This window comes from Schistocerca piceifrons, chromosome 6, assembly GCF_021461385.2.
Source record: "Schistocerca piceifrons isolate TAMUIC-IGC-003096 chromosome 6, iqSchPice1.1, whole genome shotgun sequence".
NCBI lineage: Eukaryota > Metazoa > Arthropoda > Insecta > Orthoptera > Acrididae > Schistocerca > Schistocerca piceifrons.
The window spans coordinates 585,499,411-585,525,583 of NC_060143.1; the positions used below are offsets into that span (position 1 = coordinate 585,499,411).

The 26,173-nt window shown below is 45.4% G+C and overlaps 1 protein-coding gene across 1 annotated transcript in view; it reads right to left on the bottom strand.

The window, feature by feature from the left end:
* The window catches only part of LOC124802781 (Down syndrome cell adhesion molecule-like protein Dscam2), an 866,453-nt gene that overhangs the window by 820,836 nt on the left and 19,444 nt on the right, over positions 1-26,173 (bottom strand). The gene's annotated exons all lie outside the window — the stretch shown is intronic.

The following is a 26,173-nucleotide window of genomic DNA, read 5'->3' on the forward strand; positions in this document are numbered from 1 at the left end:
AAGTTTGTACGGCACCCGCACAGTGCGAGTGCGTCTCGCACTTTTCCTGCTTTCAACTTTAGCTAAACGAAACAAAATCAAATGGACTGAAATGGAAACGGTAAACATGGAGACGTGATATGGAGCTCAACTGCTTTGACGTGCTGCACAGTGGCACATCTAACGTCAAGCTGTTGGCGTGTGTTGGACTGCAGAGAACGCTTGCTTAGTTCCTGTCGTTCCCTCTGGAACATAGGGGCGTGACGAAATTCCTCCACCTGGTACGATTTCTAGCATGTCTCTCCACTTCACTCCAGGCTTTCCCATCCTTTGCAGCTTCTCTCTCGATCGTCCTCTTCCACGTCTGTTTGGGACGACCACGTTTTCTAACTCCTTGAGGGTTCCAATCCAAAGTCATCCATCTGGTTTCCTCAATGTATGCCAAATCGAGTTCAATTTTCTTTCTTTGATTTGTATATTGATTGGTTGCTGATCTGTCTCTCTCCAAAGATCTTCATTTGTCATTATATCTGGCGATCTCACATTTAAAATATGCCAGAGACTGCGATTGATAAAAACGTGGAGCTGGTTTTTGAGGTGGCTAGTCACCTTCCAAGTTTCGCAACTGTACAACAGAACATTCACATTGCTATTGAAAAGCCGGAGTTTGGTCTTCTTTGAGATGTTCTTACTTCTCCAGACAGGGTACAGTTGTACAGATGCACCATTTGCTTTGCGGATGCGACTACGGGCGTCCTCCTCAGTGACTATCCTTCCGAGACAGAGGAAAGATTGCACCTGTTCTACGTCCTCTCCGTCAATGGCCAGCCTAGTCGTGGTGGTCGAATTTATCCGCATTTCTTTGGTTTTGCGAACATTTATCTTGAGGAGTGCAACTTCCGCTCTCGCTGTAACCTGGCCAGTTTCTCTTCGTCTCTTCGATGTCTCGATATCTTTGTGCTACAAAAAGGGACGGCCAAACTTTCAGGAAACATTCCTCACACACAAATAAAGAAACAATGTTATGTGGACATGTGTCCGGAAACGCTTAATTTCCATGTTAGAGCTCATTTTAGTTTCGTCAGTATGTACTGTACTTCCTCGATTCACCGCCAGTTGGCTCGATTGAAGGAAGGTAATGTTGACTTCCGTGCTTGTGTTGACATGCGACTCATTGCTCTTCAGTACTAGCATCAAGCACATCAGTACGTAGCATCAACAGGTTAGTGTTCATCACGAACGTGGTTTTGCAGTCAGTGCAATGTTTACAAATGCGGAGTTGGCAGATGCCCATTTGATGTATGGACTAGCACGGGTCAATAGCCGTGGCGCGGTACGGTTGTATCGAGACATATTCCCAAAACGAAGGTGTCCCGACAGGAAGACGTTCGAAGCAATTGATCGGCGTCTTAGGGAGCACAGAACATTCCAGCCTGTGACTCGCGACTGGGGAAGACCTAGAACGACGAGGACACCTGCAATGGACGAGGCAATTCTTCGTGCAGTTGACGATAACCCTACTGTCAGCGTCAGAGAAGTTGCTGCTGTACAAGGTAACGTTGACAACGTCTCTGTATGGAGAGCGCTACGGGAGAACCAGTTGTTTCTGTAACATGTACAGCGTGTGCAGGCACTATCAGCAGCTGATTGGCCTCCACGGGTATACTCCTGCGAATGGTTCATCCAACAATGTGCCAATCCTCATTTCAGTGCAAATGTTCTCTTTACGGATGAGGCTTCATTCCAACGTGATCAAATTGTAAATTTACACAATCAGCATTTGTGGGCTGACGAGAATCCGCAGGCAGTTGTGCAATCACGTCATCAACACAGATTTTCTGTGAACGTTTGGGCAGGCATTGTTGGCGATGTCTCGATTGGGCCCCATGTTCTTCCACCTACGCTCAATGGAGCACGTTATCATGATTTCATACGGGATACTCTACCTGTGCTGCTAGAACATGTGCCTTTACAAGTACGACACAACATGTGGTTCATGCACGATGGGGCACCTGCACATTTCAGTCCAAGTGTTCATACGCTTCTCAACAACAGATTCGGTGACCGATGGATTGGTAGAGGCGGACCAATTCCATTGCCTCCACGCTCTCCTGACCTCAACGCTCTCGACTTTCATTTATGGGGACATTTGAAAGCTCGGTACCAAATGTAGAGACTCTTCGTGCTCGTATTGTGGACGGCTGTGATACAACACGCCATTCTCCAAGGCTGCAACAGCGCATCAGGGATTCCGTGCGACGGAGGGTGGATGCATGTATCCTCGCTACCGGAGGACATTTTGAACATTTCCTGTAACAAAGTGTTTGAAGTCACGCTGGTACGTTCTGTTGCTGTGTGTTTCCATTCCATGATTAATGTGATTTGAAGAGAAGTAATAAAATGAGCTCTAACATGGAAAGTAAGCGTTTCCGGACACATGTCCACATAACATATTTTCTTTCTTTGCGTGTGAGGAATGTTTCCTAAAAGTTTGGCCGTACCTTTTTGTAACACGCTGTAGATCTTCGAGCCTATACCGCATCCCCCATTGTACACCTCTGTTTCGTCCCCCCCCCCCCCCCAATCACTCTCTTCATCACATGGTCCAACACCAAAATAAATAGTGTTGGCGAAAGAATACACCCTTGTCGTACTCCCGAATTAACTTGGAAAGGCTCTGTTAGTTCTCCATTATGTAGTGGTTGGCATTCATAGTCTTCATACATTTCCTTGATGATATTGATATTAATAATTTTTGTTGGAATGGCATATTTTGCAGGAGTATGCCACCTGATTCTTCGACTGAGAGAGTCGAAGGCCTTTTCAAAGTCAGTGAGGGTAAGGTAGAGGGTGTGTTACCATTCTGCACTTTGTTCCGGAATAATTCTGAGAGAACTGATAAGGTCCACACAGCTTCGATGTTTTCTAAAACCCGCCTGCTCTCTCCTCAGTTGTGCTTCCACAGAATCCTTAATGCGGCTTGAAATGATCCTCGGAAGTACCTTACTCGGTACAGACAATAGGGTAATGCCTCGCCAGTTGTTGCAGTTAGTAACCTCCTTTATTGGATATTTTCACCTCATTTCCAATCTGTTGGCACTTTCTCCTCTCTCCATATCTTCTCTAAGAGGATGTACAATAACTCGACAGTGGTGTCCAAGTCTGTTTTGAGCATCTCGGTTGTTTATTATCTCGTCCTGGTGCCTTCCCATTCTTGATCTGCTTCAGTGCTATCCGAATTTCTGCTTTCGTGGTTGCATTTACACCAACGCTGGGACTAGGATTTTGTATTTCGTTTGTTCTTGTTCTTCTACCTCCCCATCGAGGTCTCTATTTAGAACTTCTTTAAAGTGTTCCTTCCACCTACGTGATTGTTCTTCATGAGTAGTTAGTATCTCCCCTTTATTATTCCTTGCTGGTCGGTTCCTCTGGAAGCTTTTCTTTGAGAGCATCTTAGTGGTATCATATAGTTCTTTCACATCCCCCCTCCGCGCTGCCTGTTCTGCTCTATCAGCGTGTGACAAAATATATATGCTAGCGAGGACGTGGGAGAAATTTAGACGCGGCCGCGAAGGCGGAGGGCCGGATACAAGGGTTAGTGCTTGTACAAAACTGTGAGCGCGGGGCTATCGCGAGGTCGGCCGCGCCGCGCTTATCTGCCACGCTCCTTGCTTCCAGCGCCGCCAGTGGCTCCAGCACAGCTCTAGCGGCCGCAGGCGTGACGTCACTGCCAGAAACGAGCTGCCCGCTGCGAGTCCGTTCTCTCCCCCACGTCCAGTAGCCGCGCTGCCGGCTGCTCGTCTCTCTCTCACACACTGCCTACACTGCCTACGCAGTCACACGGTTCAGGAGCGCGGCTTTTCCATTATTACTGTGCTTTCGTGAATTTTTAACAATGACTTTTTTTGCTACCATACTACGCTGCAAGTTACAAAACTGGTTTCTTCTCCCCAAGAACTGAGACCTTCTCGACCTCTGTTGTCAGAAACCCTCCACCACGAGCAGTCCGACGAATTCTGCAGTCCAATTTGTTACGGTTGCCCAAGAATGTGAGAAAATTTCGACGACGATTGCATTGGTTCGGATCTTGAAGGTCAATCCTAGCACCAGTGTCGAGGGGCCGTTACGCATTTTACACGTTTATCTACGTCTATACACACGTTTATCTACTTGTATACACGCCCTAGCCTACACCCGTCCAACTCAAAAAAATATTCTGTTCAACTTTAGCTACGTAAGTTAACATTAAAAAGTAGAAAGCACGAAAAATGGAACAAGCCCATTGATATGATTATGTGCGAAATTTGGAGATGCCATCAAAGTTGAATAAGTCTTTTATAAAGTTTACTCCCTGTTTTTCCAGGTCGAGGAGTTTTTATTTGCCCTCTTTGTTGGTTATTTTTCTTAATATCCAATATGATATGCACAATGGCTGTGAGGATTTTTTTCCCTACAGCAGACTTTTATTATTAGTTTCCGCCTTATGGGAATTATGGTGAACTTTTTTTAAAATTATTATGTAGTTTTATTTCATAAAGTGGCATACTATAGATGTTATCGTGTGTGCGTGAATTTTCAGATCGCTCGATCAAAAAGGTATCATCCAAATCCATATTAATAATATAAAACGGTGTAGTTTCCATATACTATTGAAATATGGTCACCGTTTAGCTCTCGGAGCAGTCCCCCTTAAAATACTGAGGGTAAAGCTATCGGACGTTTCAAGTAACAAAAGTTTTCTGTGCTTCTTCTCAAATATAGTTGTTGCGGCGCGACACGTTCTCGACCACACCGGCTAAGTAATATGAACATTGGCAATTTTAGAATTTTGTCTCCTTTTGGAAATATTTCTGCAGGTGCCCACAACTGTGATAAGTGACGAATGTGAATAGATTCGTTTAGTGCTAATGGCGAATAAAATCCGCTGCTTGTTATGTCAAAGTTCCTTTATCTGGATAAACGCATCTACACCACTACTGTTTCAGAACACTAATCCCATCTTCAGGTACGACAAAACCGTACAAGTCGCGGAGAAAAATTAACAAATTTTTCCAGTATCATGAGAGAAGCTATGCGGCTGTACACGTTTACACCGATTTTTAGTGTGGCTTGTACAAAAGGGAGAGTACGCAGCGCAATAAACTGTAACAATAATAAAAAAAACATCAAATTAGTCATTCTATAGGTTTTCTAAGGAAAACAAGAGGTATGAAACAGCTCATTACAGGACTGTTCTGTTACGACTTTGCCGGTCGCTGTGGCCGAGCGGTTCTAGGCGCTTCAGTCCGGAACCGCGCGACCGCTACGGTCGCTGGTTCGAATCCAGCCTCGAGCATGGATGTGTGTGATGTCCTTAGGTTACTTAGGTTGAAGTAGTTCTAAGTTCTAGGGGACTGATGACCTGAGACGTTAAGTCGCATAGCGCTCAGAGCCAACTGACCATTTTTGTTACGAGTTTCTTCTACTTCAAGTTTTGTGCGCTACGCTTCCAAACAAACCATGGAATGGAGTAGACTTACCCACATTCTTTAATGTACCAGTATGCTACTGTGATAGCTGAAGAATAAAACGACAAAAACAATAAAACTGTTACTTCATGGGGAGAAAATGAGGGAATACTGGAAGAATAGCAAGCAACAACAAAGGAAGAAAAGGAACTGAAGTTGTTAGCGTGATCCCAGTTGGTCAATACGATCGTGGAAAAACAATCCTTGCTATCTGATGTGTTGGTAAATGTGCCAACACCTTGTAGATAGAGGAGGCCGAAATCTAACGCAGACGGGCGTGAATTCTGGAACAGGATAAGTAGTGAATTCTAATAAGAAAAGTATGCAGCTCCACGAATACTTATCTTTTAATTCTTGTTGTATACATCATTCTTGATGAGACATTTCATACGATAATTATCAAACTCTGTAAGGCTAATGGCGCCTTGCTAGGTCGTAGCCATGGACTTAGCTGAAGGCTATTCTAACTGTCTCTCGGCAAATGAGAGAAAGGCTTCGTCAGTGTAGTCGCTAGCAAAGTCGTCGTACAACTGGGGCGAGTGCTCGTCCGTATCTCGAGACCTGCCTTGTAGTGGCGCTCGGTCTGCGATCACCCAGTGGCGACACGCGGGTACGACATGTACTAAATGGACCGCGGCCGATTTAAGCTACCACCTAGCAAGCGTGGTGTCTGGCGGTGACACCACACTACCAACTCAAAAGTATCCAATTCCACGACTGTTGCTACACCAAAGTCACATTTGTCAGAATTTTTCAACATAGTCGTTTTCTGAACAAGAAATAATTATATTGGCTCTGAGCACTACGGGACTTAACATCTGAGGTCATCAGTCCCCTAGAACTTAGAACTACTTTAAACCTAACTAACCTAAGGACATCACTCACATCCATGCCCGGGGCAGGATTCGAACCTGCGACCGTAGCGGTCGCGCGGTTCCGGACTGTAGCGCCTAGAACCGCTCGGCCACACCGGCCTGCCATAGCTCTATGGAGTGACTGCGTATCCAAAGACCTTCAGAGAGTGGGACTGCTGGAAGGATGACAGAAAGGAGCCGAAGACAGGCTGGAGGCAATCTCTCAAAGCAGCGCGCGGTCCATTGGGCCTGATCGAGTAAAGTAGTAGGTTTTCAACAAGTGGTAACTCATAAAGTTTTTTTTAACCTTCTAGGTGACGCACTTCTGAGGCAAAATGAAAACCTGCACAAATGTGGACGCCACAGGAGAAAGCTTAGTGTGTGTCCTGGTTCATTGAGACGACGTCCGATACACAAGTCTTCTACTTCAAGTTTTGTGCGCTACGCTTCCAAACAAACCATGGAATGGAGTAGACTTACCTACATTCTTTAATGTACCAGTATGCTACTGTGATAGCTGAAGAATAAAACGACAAAAAAAAATAAAACTGGATGCAACAATAAAACCGGATGCAACTACCGTCTCGACCAACTATTTGGGCTTGTCACAGATCATTTATGGAAGCAGATAGTGCTCTCCACAAAAAGGAGGCGGTTCGTCCGTCTGTTTCAGACGCCAACCTGGAGAAGGTACGGCAGGCACTTTTAAGGAGTCCGGCCAAATAGGTGTGTCTGGTGGTCAGAGAGTTGCAAATAAGACGATCAGTGTCTTGCAGGAGAGGTTACGAATATATTCCTGCAAGGGGCAGCTGCTTCAGGCGTTGATGCCTACGGACAAACCTCGGCGCTAACAGTTTGCAGTGGATATGCTACGCAACACTGACGCAAACAATAACTTCTTGGAATTTTTTTCTGGTGAGGTAACATTTCATGCACCCGCCAAGCTGAATCGTCATAACGTTCGTATGTGGGCTCGACAGCATGCTCATGTTACACGAGAAATGGAAAGAGACAGTCCCACGGTCAATGTTTGGCGGGGACTGACCCCTAATTACATCACCGGCCCATTATTTTTGGTCGAGTCTGCCATCAACGGTAGTGTTTACCTGGACATGTTACAATCGGAACTATTGCAACCTGATGTTGTATCCCAGCAGGATGGGGCAACTACCCACCGGTCCCTCAATGTCCGTCAGTTTATAGATTAAAAGTTTCCAGGTAGGTGGATTTGACAAGATGGTCCAGTTCGATGGTCGCCACGAGCCCCTGACCTCACGCCACGGGACCTCTTCCTGTGGGGTTCTGTAAAGGGTCTGGTGCACTGAAACAAGGTTAGAGACCTACACTGGATGAAGGCACGCATTCGCAGAATATTTGAACAATTGCACATGAAGTGAAATGGAATTCCGATTAGACATTACCCGTGCTCCATAAGTGTGCACATTTTGACGTGTACGAATGACGAAACAAAACTTTGAGTTATCACACGATGAAAACCATTTGTTAACATATAGTATAGTTTTAAAGGTGTTATAGTCTTCAGTTGTGAAGATAATTTATGGACACACCGTATTAGTAACATCTACGCTTTAGCCAGTAAGAACCCCTTAGCCAATTTACTCACTGGTGACCACCCCGTGTCAACTCGACAGCCCGGAGCGCTATTCACAAGTCCTTAATTCAGGCCCAAAATTTGCTTTACCTTTTTCACAAAATTCTGGGACACATTCTTGCGCAGATTACATTTCTTTCAGATAGTGTCCTTTGAAGCACACTGTCCTAAAAATGACGCAACTCTGTCGCTTCTATGCTCTATTCGTTACAAGGAAAGTGAAGCAGTACGTTATGACTATTACTGGACATAATGTTATGTGAGGTTATTAAATCACTTAATTTATTAGTGTCGTAATCAGACTTTTATTAATGACTCTAATAATTAATTAATCATTCTGTATGTTCTATATTAGATTTATTGCGTAGTAACATTAAATCATTATGCTCGCTTAAACTCTGAAGGCAGGAAAAAAAAGACGCAGGAAACGAACAGAAAACGTTTTCTAAAGTCTGCGAAAGAAAACAACTACGGTGGTTTAATTATTTCCTGAGGGCAGAAAGCAGAAAAGTTATACAATTATAGCGTAATTAAGATTTGGCTATGACGAGTAATTCCTTACGCAAGTTTTTCTACAAAAGCAAAATGTATGTCAGCGATTTTCAGGCCTTGGAGGCGGAAGAAACATCAAATGTCCCACTTTGTGACGCCATAAGCTTATCATTCAACGCGTCTAAATTTAAGGGCAGACGACATTCATGAAATGACGAAAGCGATAGCGTGTGTTGCACAACGGGCAGACCTCGCATACAGAGTGGAAGCAGAATTTTAAAGTAAAATTTCTGGCTGTTCATTGTCTGCAGTCAGAATTATTTAGTCCCTCATCTATAAAATAGAAATACGATTCCCTTGTGAATGTCAAAAGCAAACAAAGAAATTTAATGTAAATTAGTTATTTGCATGTTTCCTTGATATTTTTTAAGTGAACAATTGGCTTGCCCGAATCACAAAGGTCCACGCAAATAACGTGCGTTTGTACCCCATGTCAGCCTGAGAGTACATGAATCTCTTCATATTATTATGAATATATTTACCCGCATATTTTTAATTCCTTATCACTGTGTTACCTCAACATTTACTTAGTTATAATAGGAACAGATATAATCTTCCTGAATGAGATTTTCACTCTGCAGCGGAGCGTGCGCTGATAAGAAACTTCCTGGCAGGTTAAAACTGTGTGCCGGACCGAGACTCGAACTCGGGACCTTTGCCTTACGCGGGCAAGTGCTCTACCATCTGAGCTACCCAAGCACCACTCACGAGCCGCCCTCACAGCTTTACTTCTGCCAGTACCTCGTCTCCTACCTTCCAAACTTTACAGAAGCTCTCCTGCGAACCTTGCAGAACTAGCACTTCTGGAAGAAAGGATACTGCGGAGACATGGCTTAGCCACAGCCTGGGGGATGTTTCCAGAATGAGATTTTCAGGCCGGCCGCGGTGGTCTCGCGGTTCTAGGCGCGCAGTCCGGAACCGCGCGACTGCTACGGTCGCAGGTTCGAATCCTGCCTCGGGCATGGATGTGTGTGATGTCCTTAGGTTAGTTAGGTTTACGTCCTTCTAAGTTCTAGGGGACTGATGGGTCAGAAGTTAAGTCCCATAGTTCTCAGAGCCATCTGAACCATTTTTTGAACACACAATTAGTTTCTTCTGGCGTTTAATTAGATAACTTTTCTTTATTTCGAATTTCGCATTTTATAAAGTTTTATTTCACGATACTGTTCGCATGCGCGACACAAGGCCAAACCAGTCAGTTTTGCTCAGCAATTGAATACGATACATTAAAGTACATTATACGCAGTTTTCTCACGTAAAGACAATTTTTTATAGAAAGCTTACAACTCCACGGGGACAGTCCCCGCCAGTTACCTCTACCGAGTCCTCTCTTCAAAACAGTCTCTAGCGCTATAATTTCAACCATGTCCTCTGTCTTGATTCTTTGTCTCTTGCAGAAAAACTTATCCTTTTTCCTGAATGTTTTTCATTACCATCGGTTAGATTTGATATTAGGAAAGTGTTGTTGTTGTGGTCTTCAGTCCTGAGACTGGTTTGATGCAGCTCTCCATGCTACTCTATCCTGTGCAAGCTTTTTCATCTCCCAATACCTACTGCAACCTACATCCTTCTGAATCTGCTTAGTGTATTCATCTCTTGGTCTCCCCCTACGATTTTTACCCTCCACGCTGCCCTCCAATACTAAATTGGTGATCCCTTGATGCCTCAGAACATGTCCTACCAACCGATCCCTTCTTCTGGTCAAGTTGTGCCACAAACTTCTCTTCTCCCCAATCCTATTCAATAGTTCCTCATTAGTTATGTGATCTACCCATCTAATCTTCAGCATTCTTCTGTAGCACCACATTTCGAAAGCTTCTATTCTCTTCTTGTCCAAACTATTTATCGTCCATGTTTCAGTTCCATACATGGCTACACTCCATACGAATACTTTCAGAAATGACTTCCTGACACTTAAATCAATACTGGATGTTAACAAATTTCTCTTCTTCAGAAACGCTTTCCTTGCCATTGCCAGCCTACATTTTATATCCTCTCTACTTCGACCATCATCAGTTATTTTGCTCCCCAAATAGCAAAACTCCTTTACTACTTTAAGTGCCTCATTTCCTAATCTAATTCCCTCAGCATCACCCGACTTAATTAGACTACATTCCATTATCCTTGTTTTGCTTTTGTTGATGTTCATCTTGTATCCTCCTTTCAAGACACTGTCTATTCCATTCAACTGCTCTTCCAAGTCCTTTGCTGTCTCTGACAGAATTACAATGTCATCGGCGAACCTCAAAGTTTTTATTTCTTCTCCATGAATTTTAATACCTACTCCGAAGTTTTCTTTTGTTTCCTTTACTGCTTGCTCAATATACAGATTGAACAACATCGGGGACAGGCTACAACCCTGTCTTACTCCCTTCCCAACCACTGCTTCCCTTTCATGTCCTTCGACTCTTATAACTGCCATCTGGTTTCTGTACAAATTGTAAATAGCCTTTCGCTCCCTGTATTTTACCCCTGCCACCTTTAGAATTTGAAAGAGAGTATTCCAGTCAACATTGTCAAAAGCTTTCTCTAAGTCTACAAATGCTAGAAACGTAGGTTTGCCTTTCCTTAATCTTTCTTCTAAGATAAGTCGTAAGGTCAGTATTGCCTCACGTGTTCCATTCAAATGAAAAACCCTAAAGTACATTACGAGTCCTAAAAGTTGTACTATCGCTTTGCCAGCTGGCAGCAGTTATCCTTGTATTTCGACGAATGACCAATAGTTGGAATCTTTTTGTTGCATCACAGAAAACGAAGCTGCGTCGGTACAAACATGGCCGCCCAGTTCTCGACTTGGACAGCTTCGGAGCAACGATCTGTGATACGTCTCCTGAGTAGTGAAGCTGCGCAGACGCACCGCAGGATGACAGCACAGTACGACGTCTGTCTGGTGCAGGGCACAGTGGAAGGACGAGGGCGCTCCAAAGAAAGCAGGCGTATTACCGTAAAGGAAATGGCCAGTCCCGGGTCAGCTTACAGTATCGTCCGCGATGTGCCACGATTCGGGAAAGTGTCCACATGATGGATATCCCGTCAGCTGACTGCTGAATTGAGAGGTGGTGTCCTCAGTGCCCGTGGTGAATCGTTGTATGATATTCACCAACTTCGGTTACTCTACGGCTGGGATATCCTTTTGCACAGCCCTAAGGGTGAAATATCATCGGAAGTGTGATCTATCTGCCTAGAAAACTTGAAAAACTGTGTGTTTACCACTAAGGTACTTCGTGTTGGATTATTTTTACATGCGGCCTTCTTCAAAATCGGACTCCCGCTAGGGGAATCTTACCCCGCAGGTATTCTTTTCTGAAACAGTGTGGCAGGTTTGTACTACGTTTGGCTGAAATTGCTCCAAGTGTTCCAGAAAGATGCTTACATGTCACTACGTCCCCTTCAGTCCGGAACCGCGCGACTGCTACGGTCGCAGGTTCGAATCCTGCCTCGGTCATGGATGCGTATGTCCTTAGGTTGGTTAGGTTTGAGTAGTTCTAAGTTCTACGGGACTGATGACCTCAGAAGTTAAGTCCCATAGTGCTAAGAGCCATTTAAACCACTTTTTAACTACGTCCTCACACCTCTTCGCCATAAGCCCCATACAGGCAGAACAATTTTTCCTAGCTAGAGTACTATATGTGTACGAAGTTTGGATGACATTTCTCCAAGCGTTCCAGTGTCTTTCTTTATACTCTGAAAACCACAGAGAAACTCGTGGCAGAGGATACTAGTTGTTTCCGTTTCGGCGCGCCAAGAAACGCCCCTGCGCGCGCTGTAATTAGCCTAAAATCCTGCTCGCGACAGCTACGTCAACGCTACCTTGCGGGCTTCCGTATGTTCCTAGACTCTTTACTTAATGCTGGCCCTCGGAACACTGTAACACCTCTTCCTAACGCCACCGATACCTCTATGGGGGTTACGCGTCATCGGGAATGCTACGCATCATTCCATGAAACCGGAAAACTGTTAATTTGACACTAATGTAGTTGGTATTCGCTGATTTTTACGTCTTACCCCTCCAAATCCCTATGTCTCTTAAAATCCTACAGCGTATTTTTTCAGAAAGTAATAATCGTACCAAGTTTGTTTTGAAAAAATTTCTCCCGTCATTCCATAGCTGTGCTGGAGCACACACATTCTTATATGTACAGATTATGAATAAACGATAGACACTATGATTCAGTCGCTACTTTCCACTTCCCTTTCCGGGATTGGTGAAATGGATCACATTCATTACTATAGAAAGGATTATTGTGAGCGTGAATTGATTTTTATTGTTTTTTACACCGATCGACTATAAGAATGCTTCCAAGCTAAAGGCGGCTACTACAGTGTGCAGACGACCGGTGCGTGTGTTATGTGGGAGGGTTCAGCTGTGCGCTAGCCAAATAGCGAGTCAGCGCGGTCCCTCCCAGTAAGGGTAGCGGGCGTATCGATAGCGGGCGGCGGGTGGCGCTCGTCCACAGATCGATCCGGATGCTCCTTATCGATACCTGCGCACGCGCGGCTGCGCAGGTCGACGTGCCGGCGGCGCCTGCAGCGCAGAGCTGCGTCAGCAGACGAATCCCGGCTAGGGGGGGGGGGGGGGGGGGGGGGGGCCTCGCCTGTGCACGCTGGAGCGAGGTGAGACCACAGGCGTGACTGCTCCCCTCTGTAGGCCGCGCTGCTAAATAACGCCTGACCGCCGACGACACTGCGCAACGTCTTCAGCCACTCTTTGAAACAAAGCAACACCTGTGAAAGGCGACACTCCGAATGAGCTCGGTAACAACGTGAAAAATTACACATGTCCACCTGTGACCTGGGACTGGAGCAGAGACTCTGCAGCCCACGTGGCTGTTTCAGGTGCTGCTCCAGTTTCAAAATTCGCTTTGTTGTACTTTCTTCAGACGTCCCCTCACGAGACGTGACAGTGGGCGGGACAGAATCTCTGACACAATTTCCATGCATTCGCGAACGTTGGGCTAGGAAACGTGTACCGCTGTGATGTGTGATCACTTGCCACGTCAGATACCGAGCGGGACAGATGCATTACTTGAATTTAGATTTCTGTAGCTCCAATTTTTCTATTACAACTCGAATGTTGTACAGTATATTTTCAAGTGCATTACGGGCATGTTAAACGGCTTTGTCTTCAGTTACGTTCCGTGCAATAAGGAGAATTTAAGTGTTACGTAGGTGATTAAAAGCGCTACCTAACCTTTTCGAAGACTGTTAGTTGAGAATACAAGGTGCAAACGATAACTGTTTATAACGTACCACAGTAGTGTATAGTGCATCGAGACGAAAACTTTGAATAGAACAGTTGTCGTCCAACAAGTCGGGTAACTAGCACAAACTTACCTATAAAAAACACTTAAGGTACGGCGCTTGCGCGGTGCGCGAGGTTTTCAGTATTCTTTCGCTCTCTGTGCGCTAACTATTGGTCCTAGAGAGAAAAAAAAATGAATGGGAGCTTTTTCGCAGGAAATTTACTGTACTTCAATTCTGTACTGGTACGTTTTCGCTTGTTGCCGCAATTTTCGAGTTATTCTAGAAAAATGTACGTAACTGCCCTTCAAGCCCACATCCGTCCCCACACTGACCCCTTATACCACACGCCATACTTTAGTATGTCGCTCATGGAATTCCGTCCTGTGACTGTAGAAAAAATTGCAGCTACACGAATTATTTCCCATATTTGACCCTGACTACTAACGACTGTAATTAATAATCTGTGTATGCACATGTGGGAGAAGGCTCGCTATGAACAATATGTTAGTAGCCAGTTGAAGCCCCAAAGACAAGGCTCTGCTCTGAAATATGCACTTGGGGTGAAAAACGGTACTGACAAGGCAGTGCATCGATTTTATTATGAAGATTTGCGATCACAAAAATTAAGCAAAGTGAACTCTGTAATCTCTGAAAACATGTATACCCATAATTCAAAAAGAGCCATCGATAACCTGGAGTCAATGTTTAAAGTAAGACGAGATAGAGGAAGAGCGAGTGAGAAAGAGAGAGAGAGAGAGAGAGAGAGAGAGAGAGAGAGAGAGAGACAGTATAACGGAGACAGCGTTCTGATGTCTTCATTGTCGACGAAACTAACAGTAGCCATTCGATTTTCTGGACAGTGAAGATGATGTCATTAAGAACGGCACAGTGTGAATGACAAGTGACGTCACTTATCTGTTAAAGCCGGATGCTGCGCAAAGCGAAAATCCAGTCATCACCTGTGCCACGCTGGTCGAACTTTGACTCTTTAGGAGAGCAGTAGTACCGGAGAATGTTCCCGTCGCCACGACGTCTGCTTTACGGGGAGAAGACACCCAAAGCAGTGTATGCTACATATACATCATTACTCTGTAACTGACAATTAAGTGACCGGCAGGGGGGATTCGTGTGGTGCTGTTTATGTTCGTAGTCGTTCTGTGACGGCGTGGACTGTGTTTTAAAGTTATTCGGCGGTTTCTTTTTTGTTCGTTGTTGCCGAGATGCAGGGGATTGTATGGTACTGTATCGTACGTTAGCCGGGGACCTAGAAACGACGGAGAGGCTCCGTCCCCGCTGCAGCCGCAGTGGTCCGCAACCCCACGACGACTACGGCAGTCCACTTCACCCCTCCGCCGCCCCACACCGAACCCAGGGTTATTGTGCGGTTCGGCCCCCGGTGCCCCCGTCCCCCCCGCCCCCCCCCCCCCTCCCATGGAACGTGTCACACCACACGAGTGTAACCCCTCTGTTTGCGTGGTAGATTAGTTGTGGTGTACGCGTACGTGAGAACTTGTTTGCGCAGCTATCGCCGACATAGTGCAGCTGAGGCGGAATAAGGGGAACCCCCGCCCGGAAAGCCATGAGTTAGACCGGACGGCCAACCGGGCGGGCTGCTGCAGAGGATACTCCTCGATTCAGACGTGACATTCGAGGCGATGATTTCAACGGTTGCACCGCGAGCTTCGTTCTCAAAGCACGCGAGTGATGTCATCGTTTGCAAGTGTCCCACTCCAACAGCTGACGCCTGCCTGCATTACGGCGCGCCTGCGGTCCGTCTGAAAGCAGGACAGGCCGTGCATATCCCCCTCCTCGTCGCGAGCGTGGCTGTAGCGTACGATGCCGAACATATGCAGCAAAAGTTAAGAAGAAGCAGAAGAAGAACAAAAGCCTTATGAGGTTTGTCTGCTCTTAACGGTCAATGTATTCTCACTTTGGTTACAGATTTTTTAGTAGACTCTAGAAGCAACGATTCATGGGCTCGAAAATTGAAATAAAAATATAATTGGTTTTCGTAGGCGACATGCTTAACTCTGACTGCTCTTTCCATACTGCAAAAACTTTCATTGTAAATTATCTAACCGAAGAGTCACAAAATTTGTTTCGTTTAACTTACTTAATTACGGCGCATTTCGTTCTCCGAGAGTGGGCTACCAAGAACTACACACGTAGTGTAAACGAGTTAACATGTAACGTAGGCAGTAAAACATTATCCCTTAAAAATTCACATTACGACAGGAAGTCAAGGCTGCTGCCGCTACAATTTTATTTTTTTATTTTGCTACCAACTGCCGAATTCTTCCCATCTATACCGAATAAACACTTTTTATTTTTTTACTATCGAGTTGAGCCTCTTATGGACTGCGTGGTAACAACCAACTTCACTCTCTTGTCCAGCTCTTCTTCTTGTTCCAGCTTTGACTTCCTGCCAGTATATTCTGAGCCCACCAAGAAGTGCCTGTTTATGCTCTTCAGATTATGGTCCTCTTTGTCTTTTGGACGTTGACGCCATTTTAAAACCTTGGTAGCGTTCACCAATCTTCTAAATTTGTTCCTGTCAGAAATTTTTCTCTCTGAGATACCAATATGCCTAAGGTCATTTTCACATTCTTCGAACCATCTTGGCCTTGACCGAGCGAGGTGGCGCAGTGGTAGCACACTGGACTCGCATTCGGGAGGACGACGGTTCAATCCCGTCTCCAGCCATCCTGATTTAGGTTTTCCGTGATTTCCCTAGATCGTTTCAGGCAAATGCCGGGATGGTTCCTTTGAAAGGACACGACCGATTTCCTTCCCAATCCTTCCCTAAAGCGAGCTTGCGCTCCGTCTCTAATGACCTCGTTGTCGACGGGACGTTAAACACTAACCACCACCATCTTGGCCATCTTTCCTTAGATCGGATGAAACTCCATATTCTTTCTGTTAGTCGATCATCGTCCATCCTCATGAGATGACCGTAAAATAACAATCGTCCCCTCTTAATGGAAGCTGTGATAGGTTCTGCCTTGCTGTAAAAGTCCTCATTTGCTCTCATTCGCCACTGTCCATCAACTCATCTATTACCCAGGATTTTTCTTAATACCCTACGCTCAGCTTGACCTTGTCTATTCGTGCTCAAACTTTCGGTCGCATTTAAGCCCTCAGGTTTTACAACTGTATAATAATGTCGAAACTTGGCCCCTATATTCATAGACTTTTTGTTATAGGTATTCTTTGCCAATTGGTATGCTTAGGCTAACTTTCTCATCCTGGCATTAATTGCTTCTTCTTCTAATCCATTCTCCTGGATGACATCACCGAAATACCTGAAATTCTTAGCTCGTCCGATTTTTCCCAGACTGATGATCACCCATTCAAGTCCATCACAGATGTTCGTCATATATTTTGTCTTTTGAATAGAGATCTGGAGTCCAACTTTTTCAGCAATTTCTCACAGCCTATTGATATTGTTGAGTGCTGACTCTAAGTTCTTAGCAAATATGGCAAAGGCCAAGCAGTCAATGTACACCCCTTTGTTCTTAGGACCAAGTCTGAACCGCTCTTCATTTGTTTCTTCTTGGGCTAACAACTTTCTCCACTCTCGAATGACTTTTTCCAAGACGCAGTTGAAAAGGAGTGGGGATAGTCCATTTCCTAGTTTTACGTTCTGATTGACACTCTGTTAGTGAGAGTTTGTTTGATGAGCTTTCTTGATGTATCATCCACCCAAAACTCTTCCAAAATATTCATTAAAACCTGTCGGTCGATGCAGTGATATGCGTCCTGAAAATCAACAAACACGACCACGTAGTTATTTCCTCCAGTTCTTTGGACCTGATGACGTTCATCAGGTTAAAGATCTGTTCTGCGCAAGAACGGCTCTTTCGGAAACCAGCTTGATATTCCGCAAGCAGGTGGTCAAGATGAATTTCTACTCTGTTCTAACTAACACTAACACAAAATATATTATCCTGTGCACAGAAAACTCGCTTAAGTCACGGTAACAGTGGCCGCCCACAATGAAGTTAAGACTTGATGTTTTTCGGCCGCTAGTACACTACTGGCCATTAAAATTGCCACACCAAGAAGAAATGCAGATGATAAACGGGTATTCATTGGACAAATATATTATACTAGAACTGACATGTGATTACATTTTCACGCAATTTGGGTGCATAGATCCTGAGAAATCAGTACCCAGAACAACCACCTCTTGCCGTAATAACGGCCTTGATACGCCTGGGCATTGAGTCAAACAGAGCTTGGATGGCGTGTACACGTACAGCTGTCTATGCAGCTTCAACACGATACCACAGTTCATCAAGAGTAGTGACTGGCGTATTGTGACGAGCCAGTTTCTCGGCCACCATTGACCAGACGTTTTCAATTGGTGAGAGGTCTGGAGAATGTGCTGCCCAGGGCAGCAGTCGATCATTTTCTGTATCCAGAAAGGCCCGTACAGGACGTGCAACATGCGGTCGTGCATTATCCTGCTGAAATGTAGGGTTTCGCAGGGATCGAATGGAGGATAGAGTCACGGGTCGTAACACATCTGAAATGTAACGTCCACTGTTCAAAGTGCCGTCAATGCGAACAACAGGTGACCGAGACGTGTAACCAATGGCACCCCATACCATCACGCCGGGTGATACGCTAGCATGGCGATGACGAATACAGGCTTCCAATGTGCATTCACCGCGATGTCGCCAAACACGGATGCGACCATCATGATGCTATGAACAGAACCTGGATTCATCCGAAAAAATGATGTTTTGCCATTCGTGCAGCCAGGTTCGTCGTTGAGTACACCATCGCAGGCGCGCCTGTCTGTGATGCAGCGTCAAGGGTAACCGCAGCCATGGTCTGCAAACTGATAGTCCATGCTGCTGTAAACGTCTTCGAACTGTTCGCGCAGATGGTTGTTGTGTTGCAAACGTCCCCATCTGTTGTCTCGGGGATCGAGACGTGGCTGCACGATCCGTTACAGCGATGCGGATAAGATGTTTGTCATCTCGACTGCTAGTGACACGAGGCCATTGGGATCCAGCACGGCATTCCGTATTACCCTCCCGAACCACCGATTCCATATTCTGCTAACAGTCATTGGTTCTCGACCAACGCGAGCAGCAATGTCGCAATACGATAAACCGCAATCGCGATAGGCTACAATCCGATCTTTATCAAAGTCGGAAACGTGATGGTAACGCATTTTTCCTCCTTACACGAGGCATCACAACAACGTTGCACCAGGCAACGCCGGTCAACTGCTGTTTGTGTTTGAGAAATCGGTTGGAAACTTTCCTCATGTCAGCACGTTGTAGGTGTCGCCACCGGTGCGAACCTTGTGTGAATACTCTGGAAAGCTAATGATTTGCATATCACAGCATCTTCTTCCTGTCGTTTAAATTTCGCGTCTGTAGCACGTCATCTTCGTGGTGTAGCAATTTTAATGGCCAGTAGTGTAACTTTTCCAGCATGTTTATGAACTATGAAGCGTACGTACCTTCACCCGTACAGTCCCTTTTGTGTCAATTAGTGTTCATAACGTTTGCATCGCGGTCCACCAATCAACAAGGCTCACACGAGACCGATTCTCGGGTATCTCTAAATAAATATAGAATTTTTCACAGATGCGGTTTCTCGTGGCTGAACTAGTCTACTTCTGGTACACAGAACGCTCAACACGAATTTCATAAGTCCTGCGTCTCTGTCATCGTTTGTGGGTTAGAATCAAGGAGAACGTGCAATGAACAAACAAGCGTTTCTGAACTAAGAAAATAACATTATTTTGAAAGAAATTCAAAGAAATAGCCGAACTAAAGGCAGACTGTTCGAAACTGGACACTTTTGACCTCTTGTTGCATCAAAACTCGCTGCTGGCTAACGTGCAATTGCGTGTTGCTCTAGTTCGCAGCTCCTCGACGGCGGCCTTGCTGCAGGGATACACTGCGTGAGAAGGGTTCCTGCGGTGACGCTCTGCGAATTTCAGCTGGCCCCAAGGTTGTCCGGTCGGGTTCGTACTTCGTGCCGGCAGAAGGAGCAACCTTTCCGTTCAGTCGATTCCTGCCTCCACTAGGTGGCTGCGCTGTGCTTGCACATTATCGTTTCGAAAGGCCAGCGCCGAAATTCAGGAGTACGTGTAATACTAAGAAAATAGAGTTCTGGAAGCTACTAAGATGGACACAGTCAACGCATTATCGGATCCAAGACAAGCACCAAGCCAATACCTACCATATTAGTACAATTTTATATCTCTATCTACTTCGCAGAAGATGACGAGATTGAAAGAATATATAAGGTCATTGGAGTTTTATAGCAGGAAAGGGAAGGGAAGAGAAGAGAAAATAACAGGAGAACAAGGTCTGAAAAGGGACTATTAGAGCGCCGTCTATCACAAAGTGATAAAAGTGGTCCAACTAAAATATTCATATTTCATTACGTATTACCCGAATATGCAATAAAAAATGGGGGTTCCTATTTAAAAAAAAACAGTTGATATCCATATGATCTATGGCAGCGCCATCTAGCGGGCCAACCATAGCGCCGTCTGGTTTCTCCCTTCAAGCTAGACGAGTTTCGTTCTTTGTAGTTTTTTCGTTTGATGCTTATTTCGTGAGGTATTTGGCCCGATCACGATCAATGGACCACCCTGTATATATATATATATATATATATATATATATATATATATATATATATATATATATATATATATATATATTAAACAAATAGCTTGTATACTATTAGCATATTTGATTTTTATAAATTTTGCAGAGAATAAATTGTCTTTTCCTTTAATTCACAAATTTCGTAAGTGGTGCTTATGTACCAGCATCGGAGTCACGATACGCTGCACATACGTCGCAGTTACGCCTTCGAACTGAAACTTTTTGATCGCTTCTTATGAAATTAGCTAGTAAGTAATTTCAGAAATTGGTGTTTCCCACGCTTTGACCGAATCTGCTTTTGAAAACAGAAATGGTAACTCGGTCAACCGAAGGCGGAGAAACGTAGGGCACCTGCGCTGCCCGCAGACGTCCGCTCGCCCTGCGCTGCCCTTTAGTCCCCCACTGCCGGCCCTGCTCTTCCACTGGAGGCCCTCCATACCCCGCCGCTTATTCCGACCGGAACACAGACATTTAGCACCACCCTCCCCATCACGAAAAAAAGAAATGGAGGAAAAAGACACCGACCTTTCCCGCTCCCCCGGCTCGGCTCTCTGCTTCCATTGTCTACAAACTAATTTGCTTTCATTCGTAAAACAATAGATAGCTATTTGGCTCCGTCGCCGCCAGAGATGGCGAGGGAGAACCTTCTCTGGCCGAGCTGAATAATCCATCCCCGCGTCAAGTGCGTCAGCGGATGGGGTAACAAGGGGGACGAAATTATGGCGGTAGCTGTGCTCTGTGGAATCGTTGCAACTTAGTAGCTCGCGTGCACGGTTTCGTCTGTCAGTGCGAATTTCTGAACCTTTCAGTGAACAGCAGCTTAGAAATACATGTGTCGCGATGCGTATGTATAAATATCATTACTTTTGATGATTTTCTCGCTTCTTTGTTGGTAATGTGTTTACTACGAAACATTTTCAAAAAATGGTTCAAATGGCTCTGAGCACTATGGGACTCAACTGCTGAGGGCATTAGTCCCCTAGAACTTAGAACTAGGTAAACCTAACTAACCTAAGGACATCACAAACATCCATGCCCGAGGCAGGATTCGAACCTGCGACCGTAGCGGTCTTGCGGTTCCAGACTGCAGCGCCTTTAACCGCACGGCCACTTCGGCCGGCCAAACATTTTCAAGGTCCGATAAATAAACTATTAATGCCGCCACAATACTGTGAATCCTGTTTTGCGTTCTTCGCTCTCGGAAGGAAGAGGAGGCTATACCGGGATGTAGCACAATTTCCGATCGCCGAACAGTGGGAGAGGAAATCGGCCGTGTCCTTTTGCAAAGGAACCATACCGTCCGCCCCCGGTAGCTGTGTGGTCAGCGTGACGGAATTTTAATCCTAAGGGCCCGGGTTCGATTCCCGGCTGGGTCGGAGATTTTCTCCGCTCAGGGACTGGGTGTTGTGTTGTCCTAATCATCATCATTTCATCCCCATCGACGCGCAAGTTGCCGAAGTGGCGTCAAATCGAAGGACTTGCACCAGGCGAGCGGTCTACCCGACGGGAGGCCCTCGTAACACGACACTATTATAGGAACCATGCCGGCATCCGCATAGTGCTCAACGTGTGCCGTATCTTTGGTGGTGATTTAGAGAAAAATAATGTGCTAGCTGTAAGCCCGCTAAACGGCGATCGGAGTAGCTCCGGCACAGCCGGTGCGCTATCTTTCCTTAACTGTTAGACGAAACAGAACGGTGCCAGCAATACAAAAGCGCGCAGGGCTTACAACAGTCGCGGTGTCTCAAGTCGGGCGACGTGCCGTTGTGCGTCACAGGCATTGGGCGAGAGTGTGGGCGCGCAGAGGCGGGAACTTTTCAACCGATCTAGCAGCGACGAGGACGGACCGCGACTCAGTGGAGCAATGTGCAGATGAATCACACTTCCGTTCTCAGAATGATTCACATCGCACGTTCTTCTGTAGCAGCGGCTCCCAACCTTTGTTACACCATTACCCCTGAGTGCAATCAGACATTAGCTAGTACCCCGCAGTAGGAGGACAACGTTCGTTCTGGTGCATTTTGTTTGTGCGGGTTGCCTACATCAGGGTCAGCTATGCAATCAAATAAGTAAGAAAGGGGTTCGCTATACTTTCGACTACCTAGTTTCAACTACTTCTCAAGGTCATCCAATCACCCACTTCCTCCATTCGAAATACAGATGACCTGGAGAAGTAGTTGAAACTAGGTAGTCGAAAGTATAGCGAACCCCTTTTCTTACCTATTTGAGTGCATACCTGACCGTGATGTAGGCAACCCGCACTAACAAAATGCACCAGAATGAAGGTAGTCCCCCTACTCCCCCCCCCCCATCCCCTCCTCTCTTTCCCCACATTAACTTTAGCACCTAGGAAAATTGTAGAATTAAAGACGTTTCTTGGAACTGTTTTATTTTTAAAATGGTGAAGGTTGAATGATATTTAGTATCTCTCTCTCTCTCTCTCTCTCTCTCTCTCTCTCTGCGTGTGTGTGTGTGTGTGTGTGTGTGTGTGTGTGTGTGTGTGTGTGTGTTTGAATGAATGAGGAAGGGACTCGTGGCGCATCATTAGTGCTTCTCACTCTTTCTCATAACAGAAAGCTAACTATCCACAGTGAGGGTATTTGTTACAAAACATGAATCCCCTGCATTATTCCTCTCCACTGCGGCACTTCCTTGACCTGCATACTGTAGCCCCATTTAAAATCAAAAAAGTTCAGACATGTGCACTATTCTCACTGTTGGTAAGGCACTTCACAGCTGCACTCCTTACTTCCATACTGGCAGAAACTGGATGACTTGAGGCTGTTAATGCTTTGCGTCTAATCAATCTAACAATAACAATAATTGTGTACAGCACTATAGTACCCCTTATGTAGTTACTGCTGTGTTGTGCTGTCAATTAATTTATATATCTCGAAGCGAATAATGAAGCAATTTCTGGACTAGTGCAGTACTATCTTCAACTTGGAGAAGACATTCTCTTGAGATATTTACCATTTCTTACGTATGTGTCTCTCTTTTATCACCACCGATGTAGGGGACAATGCACAACACATGTCTAGTGGATGGACTATGTGAGGAACATGTAACCTCCACAGCATTAATGCTCTTAATTGGCAAAAGGTAATTATTGCTACCTTGTATAATCTATATTATAGTATTACAAAATTGTGATGATAGTAGAAAATTGTTTAGTTTCGTGACTGAATCAGAATCGAATCGTTTAGTTTTTTACCCCTCCGAAAATTTCATTTTCCCCTAGGGGGTAATTACTCCCAGGTTGGGAACCGCTGTTCTATAGGGTATGCAGTAGCTTGCACAGTCAGAGAAACTCGGTCGAAAAACAGTTGGGTGGTGTGGGAACGTGTCATGTTGGACGCTTCACACCTCGGTGGTCAGTAACTGCGATCACACGTGAGACTGACAGCCTGTGGCGTGGAACGAGTTCGGTAAAAATTGCACCGCAGTATAAAGCCCTGGAAGAAGTCTCGCTGCGTAGGCTTCCCGAGCGTGGCCGTTTCCTGCTCTTTTGTAGGTCCCGCAGATGCCGTGGCATTTCCGACCAACCGGGATTTCCGACCAGTGCCTCCCCCACTGTTGCGCCTTCCTCTGACGGTCGGAAAAGCCGTGACTAAAATTGTGATGCGAAATACCACGTTAACGTCAGAGGTCTCAAAGTCGACGGTCAGGAAGTGTACGACAAGAAACACACAAACGTTCGAAATACAATCATTAGAAGAATAAATTGTTTTTGTTATGGTCTTCAGTCCTGAGACTGGTTTGATGCAGCTCAACATGCTACTCTATCCTGTGCAAGCTTCTTCACCTCCCAGTACCTACTGCAACCTACATCCTTCTGTATCTGTTTAGTATATTCATCTCTTGGTCTCCCTCTACGATTTTTACCCTCCACGCTGCCCTCCAATACTAAATTGGTGATCCCTTGATGCCTCAGAACATGTCCTACCAACCGATCCCTTCTTCTAGTCAAGTTGTGCCACAAACTCCTCTTCTCCCCAATCCTATTCATTACCTCCATGTGATCTACCCATCTAAACTTCAGCATTCTTCCGTAGCACCACATTTCGAAAGCTTCTATTCTCTTCTTGTCCAAACTATTTATCGTCCACGTTTCACTTCCATACATGGCTATACTCCATACAAATACTTTCAGAACCGACTTCCTGACACTTAAATCTATACTCGATGTTAACAAATTTCTCTTCTTCATAAACGCTTTCCTTGCCATTGCCAGTCTACATTTTATATCCTCTCTACTTCGACCATCATCAGTTATTTTGCTCCCCAAATAGCAAAACTCCTGTACTACTTTCAGTGTCTCATTTCCTAATCTAATTCCCTCAGCATCACCCGACTTAATTCGACTACATTCCATTATCCTCGTTTTGCTTTTGTTGATGTTCATCTTATACCCTACTTTCAAGACACTATCCATTCCATTCAACTGCTCTTCCAAGTCCTTTGCTATCTCTGACAGAATTACAATGTCATCGGCGAACCTCAAAGTTTTTATTTCTTCTCCATGGACTTTAATACCTGCTACGAATTTTTCTTTTATTTCCTTCACTGCTTGCTCAATATACAGATTTAATAACATCGGGGAGAGACTACAACCCTGACTCACTCCCTTGCCAACCACTGCTTCCCTTTCATGTCCCTCGACTCTTATAACTGCCATCTGGTTTCTGTACAAATTGTAAATAGCCTTTCGCTCCCTGTATTTTCCCCCTGCCACCTTCAGAATTTGAAAGAGAGTATTCCAGTCAACATTGTCAAAAGCCTTCTCTAAGTCTACAAATGCTAGAAATGTAGGTTTGCCTTTCCTTAATCTAGCTTCTAGGATAAGTCGTAGGGTTTATATTGCCTCACGTGTTCCAACATTTCTACGGAATCCAAACTGATCTTGCCCGAGGTCGGCTTCTACTAGTTTTTCCATTCGTCTATAAAGAATCCGCGTTAGTATTTTGCAGCCGTGACTTATTAAACTGATAGTTCGGTAATTTTCACATCTGTCAGCACCTGCTTTCTTTGGGATTGGAATTACACTCCTGGAAATTGAAATAAGAACACCGTGAATTCATTGTCCCAGGAAGGGGAAACTTTATTGACACATTCCTGGGGTCAGATACATCACATGATCACACTGACAGAACCACAGGCACATAGACACAGGCAACAGAGCATGCACAATGTCGGCACTAGTACAGTGTATATCCACCTTTCGCAGCAATGTAGGCTGCTATTCTCCCATGGAGACGATCGTAGAGATGCTGGATGTAGTCCTGTGGAACGGCTTGCCATGCCATTTCCACCTGGCGCCTCAGTTGGACCAGCGTTCGTGCTGGACGTACAGACCGCGTGAGACGACGCTTCATCCAGTCCCAAACATGCTCAATGGGGGACAGATCCGGAGATCTTGCTGGCCAGGGTAGTTGACTTACACCTTCTAGAGCACGTTGGGTGGCACGGGATACATGCGGACGTGCATTGTCCTGTTGGAACAGCAACTTCCCTTGCCGGTCTAGGAATGGTAGAACGATGGGTTCGATGACGGTTTGGATGTACCGTGCACTATTCAGTGTCCCCTCGACGATCACCAGTGGTGTACGGCCAGTGTAGGAGATCGCTCCCCACACCATGATGCCGGGTGTTGGCCCTGTGTGCCTCGGTCGTATGCAGTCCTGATTGTGGCGTTCACCTGCACGGCGCCAAACACGCATACGACCATCATTGGCACCAAGGCAGAAGCGACTCTCATCGCTGAAGACGACACGTCTCCAT